Source organism: Mustela lutreola, chromosome 4 (assembly GCF_030435805.1).
Source record: "Mustela lutreola isolate mMusLut2 chromosome 4, mMusLut2.pri, whole genome shotgun sequence".
In the NCBI taxonomy this organism is placed as follows: Eukaryota; Metazoa; Chordata; class Mammalia; order Carnivora; family Mustelidae; genus Mustela; species Mustela lutreola.
The window spans coordinates 159,277,155-159,296,263 of NC_081293.1; the positions used below are offsets into that span (position 1 = coordinate 159,277,155).

At 40.3% G+C, this 19,109-nt stretch overlaps 1 protein-coding gene across 5 annotated transcripts in view; it reads left to right on the plus strand.

Annotated features, from left to right (window-relative positions):
- Positions 1-19,109, plus strand: part of BMPER (BMP binding endothelial regulator) — a 296,813-nt gene that overhangs the window by 78,025 nt on the left and 199,679 nt on the right. The gene's annotated exons all lie outside the window — the stretch shown is intronic.

Sequence of the window (19,109 nt, forward strand, 5' to 3'; positions counted from 1 at the left end):
GTTTCTGTAGCACACAGAAGTCCACAGAGATACTTCGGTGATGTGCTTTTCCTTCTTCACCTCACGTATATTCAGTGAACTGCTAGCTCCTTGGGGACGGGAGCCAGGGCAGCTCTGACGTCACCTGGCATGTGTGTAGATATTATCGAACAGAGTGGGGCCCTCTGGAGGCCCAAGAGCACCGCAGCTCAGGATGTGGGCCTGTGTGGGCCACTCCAGAATCCTGCAGTCCTGGGTGCAGAGTGTTTGCCAAAGTTTGAGTCCACTAGGAACTTCAGAACGTGACCTCATTTGGAAATAGGATCTTTGCAAGTGTTATTAGTGAAGATCAGGTCATACTGGTTGAGGGTGGCCCCAAATCCAATATGACTGGTGTATTTACATCAAGAAGAGGAGACAGACACACACACAGAGAAGACAGCCATACTATGAGAGAGGCAGATAGAAATACTTCGGCTCTGTGCCCTGGGACTCGGATTCATTTGTTCTGGGGAAGGGGCTGGGCATCTCTTTTTGTAAAAAAGCTCCCAAGAGTCTGGATGGGGAAACCACTAAACTAGATCTTGACCTAGTACCAGGTGATTTTTATCCCCCAGAAGAGTATACACTTTTGGTGTGTGTGGCGGCGGGGGAGGCTTAAAGAACCAGCAGAAGAACTTTACAGATACCGGGTCAACCAAAGCCCATGAAGAAAATGGTTTTTCAGTCAAGTATAGTTGAATCACAAAGTTACCTTAGTTTGAAGCGTACAGCACAGTGGTTCTCTGTGGTTTGCCACACTCTGTGTTCTGCTTTGTTCACAAGTGTCGCTACCATCACTTCACCATGCAAGTACACGCCATGCAGTGCCATTGGCTCTAGCCCCGGTGTGTGCCACTCATCTCCATGACTTACTCGTCTCATAATATTCTAAAGCCCATTTTTTTTTAAAAGATTTTATTTATTTATTTGACAGACAGAGATCACAGGTAGGCAGAGAACCTGACGTGGGGCTCGATCCCAGGACCCTGGGATCATGACCTGAGCTGAAGGTAGAGGCTTTAACCCATGAGCCACCCAGGTGCCCCTCTAAAGCCCATTTTTAATGACATCCCATGAGTCTCAGTATTGAACAAAGATCCTGTGAACACTTAAAAACACACTATTACATAAAATCCACATTTCAAGAATTAATGCCCAGTTACTTATTAATAACCATGATTATCATAGCAAATTATAGTCGTTGTTAAAAAAACTAAAAGCTAAAAAAGCAAAATAAAACCAAAGACAGAGATTAGAATTGTGCCATCACAAGCCAAGGAGCACCTAGAGTCACCAGGAGACAGGAGAAGGCAAGGAGGGGCTCTTTCCTGGAGCCTTCACATGAAGTGTGGCCCTGCCAACACCCTGATTTGGGGTTCCTGGTCTCCAGGGTTATGAGGGAATAAATGTCTGTTGTTTGAAGCCACCAAGCTTGTGATAATTTATTATGGCAGCCCAGGAATTTCCACTGAGCATTTCCACATTTCCACTTGAGCAGGTGCAGACTTGGAATCTGTCTCCCCCAGTTCCCTCCCATGAGATGGGGATAGTAGCTGCGTTGGAGGGAATTGAGTGGGAAGGTCTCCATTCAAAGTGCTTAGCACAGTGCCTGGGGGGGTAAGCATTTCTCAGTTAATGTAAGCATAGTAGGTGCTCTTGAAATACTTGTTAGGCTTGGGTTAGGGTTAGGGTTAGGTTAACCCTTCTGAAGCCTTTTGGGACAAGGACGAGTAGGGTGGATGATATTTTTTCAGAGCCTTCTCAATCAGCCATTTACCTATCACCCCCTTCCTATGAATTGGGAGTCAGATGTTTTACCCAAGTGACTTCCAAGAGCTATCAATGCAAGGCCTGAAATGTTCATTTGTCAGCAGTCTCCCAAGCAGATGGTCAGATAAAGTGATTCCAGCGAAAACACATTAGCAAGCCAATGTGTGTCCAGCTTACTGTTGTTTCATCTTAAAGAAGTGCCTCTTTTCATTCTTCATTTTTAAACTGCTTGTTTGTCCTCTTTATCTTTCTGTCCCAGCGAGAGGCCAGTTAGACACCACAGACTGGAAGTGTCGTGTGTGTTACGGGAACATGCCCAAGGCTTCTGGTTCTGTTTGCCTGTTAACTGTGGTACAGAAGGGAACTTTCTGTTGCTGTAGTGTGTCACTGTCTTTCCTAATTGTCCTGCTGTTTCCTGCATCATCATTCTTTCCTCTGATTATCCTAATCTTCCAAGGGAAAGAGATACCCAAGACGCATCCGTTTCCCGAGTGTCTTTTTGAGCTTAAGAAGATAAGCTTCTTCAAATTAAACTGGGCCCAAGAATAGACCATCAAATTCAGTGTCCTGAGATCTCTTTCTGATAGTGGCGTCAGCCTTTTGGGGAAGATCAAAATCCCCAACCTGTCCTGAGGTGGTCATGTATGAGAGAGACTCATGAATGCATCAGACTTCTCAAGCTCTGGTGGTTGATGTTAGAGTTACCTACTTCATTTTCTTTATTTCTGCTTTATCACATAGTATTTGTCTTGTGGATTTTAAGAGACACAACTGTATTTGCTCTTAGCTACCAGTTTATGCTTTTCTGATCAGAATAGTAACATATGCTCATAGAAGAAGCTTTAAAAAATAGTCTGAACTGTGGGAAAGCAGAAAATAAATTTGCTCACAATCACACCACCCAAAAGTTACAATTGTTAATATTTGGAATATTTCTTTCTGTATTTTTTTCCTGTATAAAAGTGTTTATTTAGCTGATATCTTAGAACTTATATTGCATTATTAAAAAAAAATTTCCACTTAACCTCAGGGTATAATATCTTTTCAACTTATTTGGAAATATTGGCCCTTGATGGGTACAAATGATTCCATTGTGGGAAGGTAATACCATTCACTGGGTCATTTTCCATTTTGGGGCATCGAGGTTGTATCTTGGATTTTAGCTTTGGGCAAGATTAAAAACAAACAGCTGAAACCAAAGATCAGGTACAGTGAAGTAAGGACTGGAAAGAGAGAATCAGGAGGAGTGTTCCCTGGGTAAAGAGAAGACATTAGTGTGAACCCACAGACAACTCTGGGTTTGGTTTCCAAAGGAATCTGGATGGACCTCTCCTTAACCCTTTTGTGCCCTTTGTTCACACCGGGGAACAGCAGTAACACAACAAACCTTTAGCGTGCAGCAGAAATTCGGAGACAGTAGCTATGTTTCTCCTAAGTCCTCTTCCAAACATCGTCCTCCATGCCAACACTGTGAGTTTTGACTTTTCTGATTCAAGGAGGGTGACTCAGGAAGGAATTGTATTAATGAGAATTTTGTCAATAATACTGTATTTTAGAGCAGAATGATGTTTAGGCAAGATTGTCTCAGGGTCAAATAATTTTGATTGGATCAGGGACTAATATGCAATTAATTTTCCTTCGCAAAGAAAGGGAGCTTCTGGTTTTGGATGAGTTAACACATGGTAAAGAGAGAGCTGATGGACTTAATTCATCTGTATTTTGAAGGGCATTTATATTCAGGGGTACCACCTAAGGCTCATTCTAAAGCTGCTCACCAAACACACTAGGCCACAGTGTGTTGGAGAGGTGAGCATAGCACGTATCTGACCTGGTGGGATGGGTAGACGGTGTAGATCTACCAGGCCTCCCAGCAGAGACAGCCCTTCTAGAAGAGTGAGGCATGCAGGAAGGTGAAATCCAGCATTGCTAACTGGGTGAAGCAGTAGTGACCTGGTGGGATGGGTAGACGGTGTAGATCTACCAGGCCTCCCAGCAGAGACAGCCCTTCTAGAAGAGTGAGGCATGCAGGAAGGTGAAATCCAGCATTGCTAACTGGGTGAAGCAGTAGTGAAAGCTGGCTCGCTGCTTTGACTTTCCCTTGAGTATTATTTTTTGTCAGTCCTTTCTCTTATCTGATGGAATCATGAGTGTAAGCAGTAATTCTGAAAATGCAGTGGACTGCAGAATCACTTGTTAGATGTAGATTCCTGAGCCTTACCCCCTAATAATAATCATAATAATAATAAACTGAGAGCACCATCCTCTTCATCAAAATAGCAGCACCTGCTACAGGCAATCCTTACTCAGAGCAAGGCATGAAGTCTCCACAGCTTAGGGAGGTAGGTGCTACCATAACGCCATTTTGCAAATGAAAACATGGTAGCACCGAGGGGTTTAGTGACTTTCCCAAGGTCACAGAGCTAGAAAATGATGGAGATGGGGCATACAGTGTGGCATCACCAGCAGGCTTGCAGGCCTGTTGTATCAGAAGCCCTGGGCCTGGGTCCCTGGGTCTACATTTCCAGCTCTCTATTGGCCCTCTCATGGGGGTTAAGGCTTGAGAATCACTGCTACCAGATGAAGAAAGGACAGGAAGACAGGGTGGACCTTTTTGTGGAGGGAATGAGAACCACATACTTACAGGCTGTTGGTTGATAGCTACTCTGATAAACACATCTTTGAGATGATTTTAAAAACTCTTTGCACTTTGTAGCTGTGAGGCCATCATGTTTCTCTGACTCTATGTACTCCTCTTATTTGGAAATTGTATATTACTACAATGACGGTGTAAGAGATAAAGTAAAATAGATTATGGCCAAAAAAATACAACTCGAATGTTTAAGGTTGGTGAATATTTATCAAAACTTGTTCCCAGTTATTCAGTTGTGTAATAAATGGGAGAGAGCTCAATCCCCCAGAATTGCTAACCCACCTCCCATCACTCGTTGGGACTTTTCTCTCTTCCTCTTTCCCTTTCTAGCACAATTATATAATTTTAACTTCAGTTTGATACCTATTACATTAATATATTTTCATACCAAAAAATTTAAACAAGAGGGAAAAAAGTCATACATATATGCATATACATATATACGTAATTTCATATGTGTGGCTTATTTTTATATAAATGGAATTAAATGTTACATCATCTTTTATAGTTTTTTTTTTTAAAGATTTTATTTATTTATTTAACAGAGAGAAATTACAAGTACACTGAGAGGCAGGCAGAGAGAGAGAGAAGGAAGCAGGCTCCCCGCTGAGCAGAGAGCCCGATGCGGGACTCGATCCCAGGACCCTGAGATCATGACCTGAGCCGAAGGCAGCGGCTTATAACCCACTGAGCCACCCAGGCGCCCCTTATAGTTTTTTAAGAATATTTCAACAAGGGTGCCTGGATGGCCCGGTTGGGTAAGCAACGCCTTCGACTCAGGTCATGATCCTGGAGTCCCAGGATCAAGTCCCACATAGGGCTGTGTGCTCAGCATGGAGTCTGCTTCTCCCTCTGACCCTCTCCCCTCTCATGCTCTCTCTCCCACTCACTCTCTCTCTCTCAAGTAAATAAATAAAATCTTAAAATTTTTTTTTTTCAACCATAGTAAGACATAAGAACTTTCCCTTGAAAAGCTTTTTTTTTTTTTTTTTTTAATTTATTTATTTGACAGACAGAGATCACAAACAGGCAGAGAGGCAGGCAGAGAGAGAGAGGAGAGCTTTAACCCCCTGAGCCACCCAGGCACCCCCAGTTCATGCTTTTTAACCCTTGTATGGATTCCATAGCATTCATGTAGAGTAATTTATGTAACGTCTCCCCACTGAGAGATGTTTAGCTTTTCAGTTATTTGCTAAGAAAGGAACCAGCTTGCCATGACTATTGTAGACACATGTGTATGTTTCTTAAGGACAGAAACCTGGAAATTGATGTGCCATGGAGGAGGTGTACAAATGCTCAGTTGAAAAGGACATTATTTGGAGGGCTCCAAAAAAACTCAAGACTAGTCTCCATTCCTATTCTCCTCATAGTTTTTAGGTCCTTTCTTCCTGAAAGGTGATGGACGAGAGAAGGGAGAGCTAGTGTTACACCTGGCAACATTTAGACATGTTGACTGGCTTCACCTTAAAATCCTGCCCTGTCACTCCCGCTGATTCCTCATTTTAGACTGACACATGGATACTCGTATCCCGGTTCTTCCCTGTTCTCCACTTACGTCCTAGTACAGGGTACATTTTCCGTCCTCTTTCTGTGGTTCAATGAGAAATGGTAGCAAGTGTGAAGAACCTAGCTGAGGGCTATCAGTTGCTTTCGTGCTTTTCAGTGTATTCTAGAAAGCACTGATAGTAGTCAACATGTTAAAACTCAAATGATACTATTTTTCACAGAATTTGGCCCAAAGCTGCCAAACTGCAGTTTGGAAGTTGACTAAATTTAGAATAAAGGCTGGATAAAGAAAGGGGGAAATGTTTTCCTTGTCTCGTATTTCTGAGACTGATCTTTCGATGAGAAATGCCATTATTGGTATCTTTGTCATCCTAATCATCAACATACTCTGCATTTGAACCATTTGAAAGTACTCCGAGATTATCACTTATTGTTTGTTTTGATACTTCTAATATGTGGAAAGTATGGAGAAGAGAAGGCATATTATAGGCTCATTCTTTCTTGGACTGTCTCTTAATGAAGTTTGGGCCACATAAAAATCCCATATTATGGAATGTCTATGTTTATGCCCATATTTTATTCTATGTGTGCTGTCATATATTTGGCCACTTCTGTAGTTAGTGTTCATAGCTTATTTATGATTATGTGGGCCTAATTTCATTCCTTTAAATAATTACAGATGTTTATATTTATTGGATCTATGACCATGCCCATTCTTTAAGGGTTCTTCCAAGTTATTCCTTCTTTGTTTGAGCCTAGGCTGCTGATGAGGAGCACACATTTCTGATGATGGACATTGTTCCTGTAGGAAAACACAATCTTTTATACATAGATCACCTTCTGGTGTGATTAAAAGTGGAACCTGCTTGTATCTCCCAAGACCTCTGACTCCAAGGCTTGTAAAAGCCATGGGCTTTGCCTTTCAGTTAGTGTCCTTGACACCTTGTGTGTATGGAATTGAAGATTGGTTTTCAGACCTTAGCCTCATTATTACCTTCAGAGTAGTAGTCCTGAAAGGACTTGTTTTTCTGAAATGCAGGATACTGGGTCGGTTGATTTACACTCACCACTTGGTACTCACAGTGGTGAGGTAATTTTGATCTTTCTCATTTTACATATGAAGTAGCTAAAGGCCCAGGGAAGTTAAATCATTCATTTGTCAAGGTGTTAGTGACCCACGGCTCAGCCAGAGAGTGTCCATACCCTCAAGAAGCTTGCTCTACTGAGGGGCAGAGGAATAGCATCCCCTGTGGAAGTTCTTGAGGGAAGCTATGCCAGACCTAAGGGGAGGTGGACCACTTGTGTGCAAGGGACTGCAGAGTGTTCCAGGGAAGGCTTTCCAGAAAGGGCAGCTCACTTGGATGAACAAGGAGTTAATCACATCCGAAGCTGTTCAAGGGAAACCTCCCAGGTGAAGGTCATGGTATGCACAAAGACGTGAAATAGTTCTTAGATATTATCAGCCACTCGTCATCATTTAGGGAACTTGATAAAATGCCAGTTTCTGGGCTGTCCTTTAGACCTACTGAATTAAGACAAATCCGGAGTAAGCTTTTGTTGATTTGTTTATTGTTCCAGGAAGAGAGAAGGGATCAGATAAAAATGTAATAGAATCCTATCATGCCCTGAAACAAATAATACATTATATGTTAATAATAATAATAAAAAGAATCCTATCATGACTTCAACTTATTTTCCTCTGAAAAAGATGTTAATATTGAAAGGAAGTTGTAGGATAGATCTTCTTTGAGATAGAAATATAACAATTCATATTTTCAGAAGAATTCTTAGAAAGGTTGTGTGTGTGTGTATCCATGTGTGCGTTTGTGTCCATGTTTCATTCATTCATTCAACAAGTATTTACTGACCTACATGCCAGGTATTTATGGAATGGCACTGCTTACCAAATTGTTTTTAACTCTTATGAAATCAAAATATTCCTTAAAACAGAAAAGTAAGTAAATTATAACTAGTTCTTCTCAAGCAAGTATTTCAGTGTACTTCTGAGATTATATTATGCTAGAGGAATTATAAATTTCATCCAAAAAGTCTAACAAGAGGGCAAAGATTAATTTAATTTGAAAAAACTCAAAATTGTTTGATGAAAACAGATGAGATCATTAAGAGACAAACACAGTTTGGGCAGCTTTTCTGTATTTGCTTGGACTTAGACTCACCCTTTAACTTGGTGTTCTTTCATGAACAATAATGTATTTGTTATCTGAATATATGTTTGTTATTAGTGGATCATAAATGAATAAGGTGTGTTTTCAACATTTATGGGTCAAATTCCATCCTCTTCATATAGAACATGAAACATTAATTGTCTGCATTACTTTGATGAAAGATATAAGAGAATAGTCTTTCATTGTCAAGTGGAATTTATTTTCCACAATCTTCTTTTGTCTTTGATTTCTCTGTGCTTTATCTTATTTTTCTATGGGTCGTGATCCCATGGGTTGCATTTTCTTTTTTAATAGTTTAACTTTTATATTTGATTTAAAAAATATCCTATGATGTCTCATGAAATGAAAGAGGCAAAACATAAATATTTGCATACTAATTTCTAAAATCAGGCCAACCATCCTGGGCTCTGATAAATAAAGTTTGGAGTGCACAGCATGCATGGAGAATTTTAAGGGGATTGGGCTTGTTTATATAGACTGATTATTGACCAAAGTAAAAGGGAGCTATGAATAATGGTAAAAGAGTGAACATTATTAACTATAGGCTACCTTTGTATAGTTCAAGGTCAAGAATGAGGGCTTCTTTTGGTGTTGTTTGGAGAGGGACCTGGAAGGTGATCATGTCTTTTATAATACTGCTTTGGGGATGTTTAGAGGGAGGCAATCACTTACCATATAATAGGAATGAATAATAGGAATCTTTAAATTAAAAAAAAAACTTATTTAAAAATGGTCACCCTCCCTATGTTGACAGAGTAAATTGTCCTATTGTTTAAACATTTTAAGATGGAGGGGCACCTGGGTGGCTCAGTAGGTTAAAGCCTCTGCCTTCGGCTCAGGTCATCATCCCAGGGTCCTGGGATCGAGCCCCACATTGGGCTCTCTTGCTAGGCAGGGAACCTGCTTCCCTTCCTCTCTTACTGCCTCTCTCTCCGCCTACTTGTGATCTCTCTCTGCCAAATAAATAAATAAAATCTTAAAAAAAAAAAATCCAAACACCAAAAAAACCATTTTAAGATGGAAAGGCTGTTAGCCCTGTGCGAATCTGGTTGTTTTCTTTCTTTCTTTCTTTCTTTTTTTTCATTTATTTATTTTCAGCATAACAGTATCATTATTTTTTCACCACACCCAGTGCTCCATGCCCTCTATAATACCCACCACCTGGTACCCCAACCTCCCACCCCCCCTCCGCCACTTCAAACCCCTCAGATTGTTTTTCAGAGTCCATAGTCTCTCATGATTCACCTCCCCTTCCAATTTACCCCAACCCCCTTCTCTCTAACTCCCCATGTCCTCCATGCTTTTTGTTATGCTCCACAAATAAGTGAAACCATATGATAATTGACTCTCTCTCTACTTGACTTATTTCACTCAGCATAATCTCTTCCAGTCCTGTCCATGTTGCTACAAAAGTTGGGTATTCGTCCTTTCTGATGGAGGCATAATACTCCATAGTGTATATGGACCACATTTTCCTTATTCATTCGTCCGTTGAAGGGCATCTTGGTTCTTTCCAGTTTGGCGACCGTGGCCATTGCTGCTATAAACATTGGGTTGTTTTCTTTTAACCAAAGTTCTTTTGGCCCTCCTAGGGTAAATTGATTGTCGCCCAAACAAGAGTGGCTCTTTGCTCAACCTTTGTTTTCCTTTTTTTAGACATGACCAGATTCTGTGGTAATGATTTATATGTGCTTTACCCAGATGCAATTTGCCACAGTTTTCACATTGCAAAAAGGGAATGAGCTGTCCCCGGGGTAATGCTCTAATATTCATTTAAATTATATTGTGAACTATAGTTAGAGAAGATTTTGGAAGGAATGACAAATCCGAATCTTTAGGTTTTTATAGCTTTTTTTTTTTATATTTAGCCCTGAGGGAGTGGTTATTGTTATTCTGATGTAACAGATTGGGAAACTGATGTTTAAGGATATGAAGTGATGTTGTTGTAGATCCCACAGTTGCTGAGAGGTGGGGGAGGGGACTTAGACTCCCACTGCTTTTATTCCTGGTATTACATTGCCTGTGAGGTAAGAAGGGAGGAGAGACCTGGAGAATCAGTAGGGCTCCAGAAATGAAGGAGAGAGGGCCACGCTGACCTCCGTTTTCTTCTTTGCCTTTGCCATACCCCTTCTCCCTTCACGGGCTTTTATAGCCTGGGTGGGCCTGCAATTTCAGAGGAAATATGTGGGCTGAGTTTTGTAGAGGCGATTAGAAACAACATGTGGCTTAGGAGGCGGTGGCTTTTCTTACTAACTGACATTTGTTTTGGAACCCCTAACTTTTTTTTTTCTCCTTAGTATTCATGACTGTTTATATGGCAGTAGTGCCCCCGTGAGACAATTTAGATGAGCTTTAGTCTTTTGTATGTATATACCTGCTTTCCTAAAAATTTTTTTTTTTAGATTTTATTTATTTATTTGACAGAGATCACCAGTAGGCAGAGAGGCAGGCAGAGAGAGAGAGAGAGAGGAGGAAGCAGGCTCCCTGCGGGGCAAAGAGCCCGATGCAGGAGTCGATTCCAGAACCCTGAGATCATGACCTGAGCTGAAGGCAGAGGCTTAACCCACTGAGCCACCCAGGTGCCCTAAAATATTTTTAATAGAGAATGGATTCATACAATTAAAACTACACAAAGCATCTGTGGTCGCAGTAAGGCTTTCTCCCCCTCTTCACTCTGACCAGCTAGTCCCCTTTCCTGGAGATAACCATTAACCTTCCAGAGCCAGCCTCTGCATACCGTGTGTATATGCGTGTTTCGTTTTCAAACAAATGAAAGTATCCATTAGCTTTACTTCTAGCAGTTGTAATGCTGAAACCCTAACATATCATTTAAAACATCCCAAGAAACTGCATTGCCTTAGAAAACATTTCACCATTCAGCTACTCAATTCCAAGGCCACTGTTATTTTTACCATGATTTTGAGCTTAGGAGAATTTCTGGTATGTTTCTTGATGAAATTATTAGATTGATGGAATGCCTGCATATATCTTTTAACTTATACAGTGTAACTAATTTTATCTACTCAGCCCCAGAAATTTGAGGGGGGGGGTTGTTTATAGGTTTTTAAAGACAAGAAAAAAAATAACAAGACAAAGAACTAGAGGGCTTTATTTCCTCCCCTCTTTTTCTCTAACTGAAAAATATGTATAAAATGTTATATTACATAGAGTGGTTTCCCATAATATAAACCAGGCTCTTTTGGCATTTAAATAAAAATGATCCTATTTGTTTAAAAATATCTTGTTAACATTAAAATCATACTTTACAAAAATCTGTTTTAGTTGTTAAAACGTAAAACAGAGATCGACTTTCCTTGTCAGACTTGTCCCAGCCCATTTATTCAGGGTCTTTGTTTTTTAAATTCTGTAAGATTTTTGGAAAGCAGTTTAAACGAAGAGTTTGTGGTTGCCTTTAAGTTAGAAGGTTAGATTTCCAAGGCTTATTGTAGGCTTGGGTGGATCAGTTTTCAATCTTTTTGTTGTTGTTGTTGTTAAAGATTTTATTTATTTATTTGACAGAGAGAGACACAGTGAGAGAGAGAACATAAGCAGGGGGAGTGGGAGAGGGAGAAGCAGGCTTCCTGCTGAGCAGGGGGCCTGATGCAGGGCTTGATCCCAGGATTCTGGGGTCATGACCTGAGCCAAAGGCAGATGCTTAATGACTGAGCCACCCAGGCACCCCAGTTTTCACTTTTCTAAAGTGGGCAAGTTGAGCATGTTTTCAAGTTGGAGGCGCTGGTGGCCCTGGTCTCCCTTTTGTATCATATGCAAAGTGCTTCAATCAGGTATGGGCCTGATAGCTGTATTAGAACACAGGTGTTCTCACCATTCAGCTACTGATGCATAGTCTGTGAAGTTTCTATGGGAAATAACAAGTAATGACAAATGTAGTGGCCTAAAATAACACTTATTTATTACCTTAAAGTTTCCATGGGTTAGGCTTCTAACACATCTTAGTTGGGTCTCATAAGTCTCCATTCAGGACCAGCCAGGGCTGGGTCTCCTCTGAGGCTCAAGATCATCTTTGAAGCTCATGTTGTTATTAGTAGAATTTAGTTCCTTGCAGCTATAGAATGGCTTGCTTCTTCAGGATCAGCAGGGCCCATATAGTAGATCATTTTAAAGGGCCCATATAGTAGATCATGCCCACTCAGGTTAATCTCCTTTTTTAATAACTCATAGTCAAACTGATTAAGAATGTTAATTACAGGGGCGCCTGGGTGGCTCAGTGGGTTAAATCCTCTGCCTTCGGCTCGGGTTGTGATTCCAGAGTCCTGGGATCCAGCCTGGCATTGGGCTTTCTGCTCCGCAGGGAGCCTGCTTCCCTTCCTCTCTCTCTGCCTGCCTCTCTGCCTACTTGTTATCCTTGTCGGTCAAATAAATAAATAAAATCTTAAAAAAAAAAAAAAGAATGTTAATTACACCTGCAAACTCTCTTTATCTTTGCTAGGCGAGATACTCTAATCACAGGAGTGCCATTCATCACATTCACAGGTCTTGCCTACAGTCAAAGCCCGGAGATTACACAAGGTGGATATATTAGGGGGTAGAAATCTGGGGGTCCATCTTAGAATTCTACCACTCATACTCAGAATCGTTCTGAGATGCATAGCAAATAGACAAATCTATGGAGAATGGTGCTTAGAGCTAGAAGATAGCCTACAGATCACACTGCATACTGTTATGCTAACAAATGCTGACTCTTGGCTGTTCTCTTCCTCTGGTCTGGTGTCCACCAAGCCCTGCAGAATCCTGCTCCTGCCTGTCCTCTATCCTTCTCTTATTCTGGACTTCTCCAGAGAGAAGACCTTTTATCATTTCCCCGTGTTCTATGACCGACCGCCTCCTGCCATAGGCTTTTGCACATGCTGTTTTCTCTGCATGGGCTGCTTTTCCATCTGATGTCATCTAGTTAACCTGTACCCTTTCTTCAGTTCTCACCTGAGAACCGACGAATCACTTCCTTAACTCCACAGCCACTTTTAATAAAATTAAGTATCCCTCCTTCTTAAGAGGAGGCACAAATGTGTCTGAACATTTTGATTTTCTGTAACAGCCACTAAACTCGAGGCTTTGTGAGGGCAGCGTCTATAGTAGTCTCATCTGTGATCTCTACCTGGCACACAGTGGTGGCCTACTCATTATATGTTGGAAAAAGGAAAGTTGGAGGAAGACAGGAAAATTTGGGCCAAATTTCAGCCTTCCCTAGTTAGGACTCATAAAGTCAGCTGCACATTCAGTGTGTTACTATTGAGTCATATGCATCTTAACACATCGTAAGTCCTTTGGGGATTCTGCATGGCTTTAAACAGAGTTGAGTAAGAATTCAAGGGAGAGAATAACAATGTATAAACAGGAACGAAGAATGGATGGATGTTTATAAATCAGCCCTAGATTCCCGTTACTTTACTGTTTCTTCACTGAAATCCATAAAGATTAAAAAAAAAATCCTTAAAATCACCAAATCTCTGTGTATTTTAATGTGGTACTGACTCTAGTGTGTTTCAGTGTTAACAGACTTGGTGATAACCTCAGTGTAATTTTTGGTAGCTCTTTCCTTGTCTTGTGCAAAGTTACCCAATAATATTATGCAACGATGACTTCAGATTTCCTAGTCACCGTCAATTTGATATGATTTTCTGTTTCCTTTTATCACAGCATATAGAACACACCTCTAATTTAGCTTCGAGTTTTCTGTAGCTGCTCTTAAAACTATTCTGTGACTGCTTGTAACTTGCCTGCCATGAAGAGTAAAACCTCTCTGCACTTGAAGATGATTTTCTCCCTCTTGCTGTCCTATGTTTCACTATAGGAATGAAATCATAGTGATGTTTATAATCTGAAAATGTCTTGGAATCAAAACACTCTGCTCTCCTCTGAGGCTTCTAATGGCATTGTTTCATGGAAGCTATCCGACCAAGAAAAAAAAATTGAGGGGTTCTGAGTGGAAAGTTGGGGTGCATCATTTGAAACTATAGGGAAGAAATGATTTGACACAGAAGCCCCCAATACCTGTCTAGGTTCTCTTTGATTTCCTGCTTGAGTTTGGCAATTGCAAAATTGACAATATGTCTGTATTTGTGACATGTATTTATTTATGATGATGCATGGATGTACATGCATCTATGTCTTATTTTAAAAATGATAATCATGCTACAATTATAACCATTCTTCTTGGGCTTTGATCGGTGACTACTCTCTTTATCTTCAGAAAAAAACTGGCACTTTTTTTTTTTTTCTTTTTAAGATCAATGTTCTAGGCTTTCTTTTTGAGAGGAGTCTCATCTTGAGAGCTATTGTGTATTTGTTTTAGAAATCTGTCTGCTGGGGAGGCTGACATTTAGCAGTACTGATGATAATGGTGAACAAAGTACATTGGTATGTCCATGAACTTGAGTGCATCCTTCAGTCAGATGAGCTTATTTACACTGGAGCCAGCTAATTACGTTTCTAGTAGCTCGCTGGTTAAAGGGCTCAAGATGTTTATCTGCAGACATGCTTGGGCATTGACCAGCTGAGGCTTACCACACGAAGCAGCCCTCTGACTACCCGAGAATGTCTGGGCATTCTCTGAGCCATACCTGGGGCAGGCAGAGGGGTCAGATTTAAAAATGCACTTGGAGTTTTTGACGTTTTGGGTTCTGGGGACTGTGGTATGGCCACCTCGATGAGGCCACGAATGCAAGGGTGACAGCTTGAAACCTCCAGAGGGAAAGCCACATTGAGGAGCTAAATACAAAAGCCAGGGTAATATGTTCAGGCATCCAGACAAGGAAATTCTGTGCTCTGAGGCCTGTGGATTAGAGGATAAGCATAGAAATTCTCAGTCATTTGAAGAATGAAGTGAAACTGGACTAGACTTGGAATTAGATGCAGAATCAGTTCCCAGCACTGTCACTTGTTACTTGACCTTCGCCAGTCCACCTCTTTCTGGATCTTCATTTTGTCTTCTGTAAAACACAGAGGTCCTGAACCTAGATGTGCCTCAGCATTGCCAGGGCTGATGTGAGATATTCAGATTCTGGAGTCCCACTCCAGACCAAGTGAATTGTAATTTCCAGTGAGTGAGGCCCAGACATCTGTATTCTTTTTTTTTTTTTTTTAATTGTGGTAAAATATATACAGCATAATTGCCATTTAAAAATGTATAGTTCGGTGGCATTAAATGTGTTTGCATTGTTGTGCAACCATCACCACTGTCCATTTTAAGAACTTCTGCATCATCCCAAGCTGAAACTCATCCCACTAAATAGTAACTCCCTATTCTCCATTCTAAGCCCCCAGTAACCTCTATTTTACTCTCTGTCTCTGTGAATTTGCCTCTTCCGGGTATCTTGTAGAAGTGGAATTATACCACATTCGTCCTTTTGGAACTGGCTTATTTCACCTAGCACAGTATCTTAAAGGTTCATTTGTGTTGTAGCATGTATCATAATTCCTTTCTTTTCTGAGGCCAAATAAGAATTCGTTGTGTGTAGATAGCATCTTTTGGTTATTCATTCACCCAACAGTGGATTAGGTTGTTTCCACTGAGTATCTGTATTCTTAAGTAACACCGATGTGGTTCTAATGTTCAAAAGGCTTGGAAACCACTGGAATTAACGTTCTTCTGGTTATTCTGAGTTTGTGTGTAGGAGGAGTCTTAGGAGGAGGGTGAGATATAAAGTCAAAACTCAAACCATGCGACTGTTGGTGTTCTTAAGTTATTTATCTAGGTATATAAAATAAACAGCCTAACCTCTGATGCCAATCAAATGCCCTAAACTCTAACCACGTATTCTTGGTCTGCTCTTAGGAAGAGAAGAAACTTCACAGATCCAATTGCCTCCAATGTTAAAATACATAGTTCTATGTACAGTGCTTGTCTTCCCAACTCTTTGCTCAGGAACATCATGGTAGTTCAAAATTGACTGTGGTGGGAGGATTTACACCTTGGAAACTGGAACACCCTACAAAATCAGGCTTTTCCCTTTTGTAGAGTTGATTATTAAACATTAGCAGTGTACCATGGACTACATGGTAGGTGTTCAATGTTTTTCTTCTTTTTAACACTAACAAAAGAAACACATTTTAAAAGATAAGCCTTTGTTGACAGGCTGAAACCCAGAAATCCATGGTTTTAGGGTTTAGGAAGTGCAGACGATTGATAGTCCAGAGCTCCCCTTCAGCACCTCTCCATGAACTCCATGTTGGATGAGGTGCGGGTTTCTCTGTTGGTGGCAATTTCTCCTCAGCCCTCTTCAAGTATGATCATGCCTGTCGGTGACTGCTTTTCTTGTCAGATATCTGGCAGTCTCTTCTACAGCTTCTGCCCATAGGTGAAGGTCTTTTTCAGTTTTGTCCTGTTTTTAGAGGCTGAATTTTTCTTTTTTAATGCCCTTATCTACCCATGTTTCAAATGTAACGAAGACCTCCCTCAGTTTCCGTGGCAGGAGATCAGAGGGGGGCCACACACAGTCTCCCAGACGACTCTACAAATGTGTTTGGGCTGTTTAATCAGACGTCTTTTCTGCTGGCCACATAGTCCTAAAATCCTCCCACGCAAATGAGGCTCAGCTCAAACCTTCTAGAAAAGAGCTTAGGTAAAGGAGGTAGCAGATAAGAAGAAAAAGATGGGCTGTGAGAATCTGCATTTTTATGGCTTCCCACCCCCAACCCCCAAGGGATGCCCTTAGTCCTTGGACTGCTCTTTGACAAATACTTGCTAAAAGTGTAATTGGCAAACACAGGCAGGCTTCATCCTGCAGAGGAGAGGCTCCCAGGTAATGTGTGCATCAAGCCTGGTTTTTCCCATATAAACATTTTTTTTTGATGGTATAAAAAGGGGCATGCCCCACAGGGGTATTTTGTAGACATAGACAAGCTTATTCCAAAATTTATATAAAAAAGCAAAAGACCTAGAATAACCAAAACAATTTTGAAAAACAAGAGTAAAAGGGGAAAAATCAGTCTACCCATTTTTCAAGACTTACAATATAGCTGCAGTAATAAAGACAATGTGGTAACAGCAGAGGGGTAGACATATACGTCAGTAGAGCAGAATGGAAAGCAGAAATAGACTCACACAAAATACACAACTGACTTTGACAAAGGTGCCAAGGCAATTCAATGGAAGAAGACTGACCCTTTCAACATCTGGTATGGGAAGAATTAGACATGCACAGGCAAAAAAATGAACATGATTTAAAATTCATATGTTATATAAAAATTAATTGAAAATTGATCATGAACTTAAATGTGAAACACAGAACTATAAAACATGTATAAAAAGCATATAGGAGAAAATCTGTGGGACCTAGGGTTAGGCAAAGAGTTTTTTAGATTTGATACCAAAACACTGTCCACAAAATGGAAAAATTAACGAACTTCAGTAAACATTTTTGATTTGGGGAAGGCCTTGTGAAGAGAACAAAAAAATCTTGCTAGAAAATGGGAAAGAGATATGAGGAGGTATTTCACCATATTGCATACACAGATGGCAAGAAAACTCATGAAAAGTTACTTAACATCTTTAGCCGTTAGGAAAATGCAAATCAAAACCACAGCGAGATATTACAACTCACCTATCAAAATGGCTAAAGAAAAAAATAGCATGATTAACACCAAATGCTGGTGAATATGTGGAAAATCTCTCACATATTGCTGGTAAAAATATCAATGATTCAGCTACTCTGAACATGAGTATAATGGTTTTTAGAACTAAATACATACTTACCCTATAACCTAACAATTGCTCTCTTGGGTAATTCCAGTAAAATGAAAACCAGTGTGACCTCAAACCTCTGTACACAAATGTTCACAGCAGCTTTACTCATAATAGGCAAAAACTGGAAGCAACCCACATGGTCTTCAGTCATTGAATGGTCAAACTGATGTATCCATACCGTGGAATGAAACTCGGCAATAGAAAGGAATAAGCTATTTATCTGTGCAAAACCTTCTTGGATGGATGTCAAAGCAATTATCCTGAAAGAAAAGAGCCAATCTCAAAAGGCTGCATACTGTGATTCCGTTTATATAACATTCTTGAGTAACAAAATTATATAGATGGAGAGCTGATTAGCAGTTGTCCAGGCTTGGGATGGAGGTTACTAAAAAGTGGAGTGAGTATACTAATAAATGAATAGCCTGAGAGGGCTTTGTTGTGATAATACTGTTTTGAATGTTTGTTGGTTACACAAAGATGCACATGTGGTGAAACTGCATAGAGACACACACCCAGACACACAAGAGCACGTGTAAAGCCAGTAAAGTCTGAGTAGGTTCTGTGGACTGCATCAATGTCCATTCCTGGTTTTGATATTATATTATAGCTATGAAAGATATTAACACTAGGGGAGGTTGGGTGAAAGGTGCATGGAAAAGATTTTTTTTTGTATCTTCCTGTGAGTCTATAATTATTTCAAAATAAAAGGTAAAAGAAAAATGCGGGTGGTAGATTATTTCTGACAATTTTTCTACAATAAGCCCTAAACATCCTATTTAATCAACCATAAAGGTTACATCTGTGTAATATGCTTCCCAAAGTGTAAAAATAGTGCAATGCAATTCATTAATCACAAGATGGCATTTCATATGTGTGTTGTGTATAGCTCATTTTTCTTCATGTTAGTCAGTGATTTTCACTGATGTCCTTGAAATTACTGTGGGGAAACTGAGGGCTCCATTCATGACTCTTTGTGGCCACCATAATTTATCCTGTGATATTGTTGGTGTTTGGCTGTCTTCAAATAAATCTTATTTTCTTAGGTTGCTGCCGTGTGCCCCAAACTGCAACATGTTCTTGTTTTGAAAATTGCATGAATCCAACCTTAGATGTTTGAGTTTGAGCTTTTGATTCTTTATTATGTCTTATTATTTGTTGCTTCAATAAGCCTCAAGCATGACATGGTTGGTAGCCCAAGGTAAAGACCTTTGGAACAGAGTTTAAACATATACCCACAAAATCAGGTCTTGCCTCTTTGGCCTCAAAACCT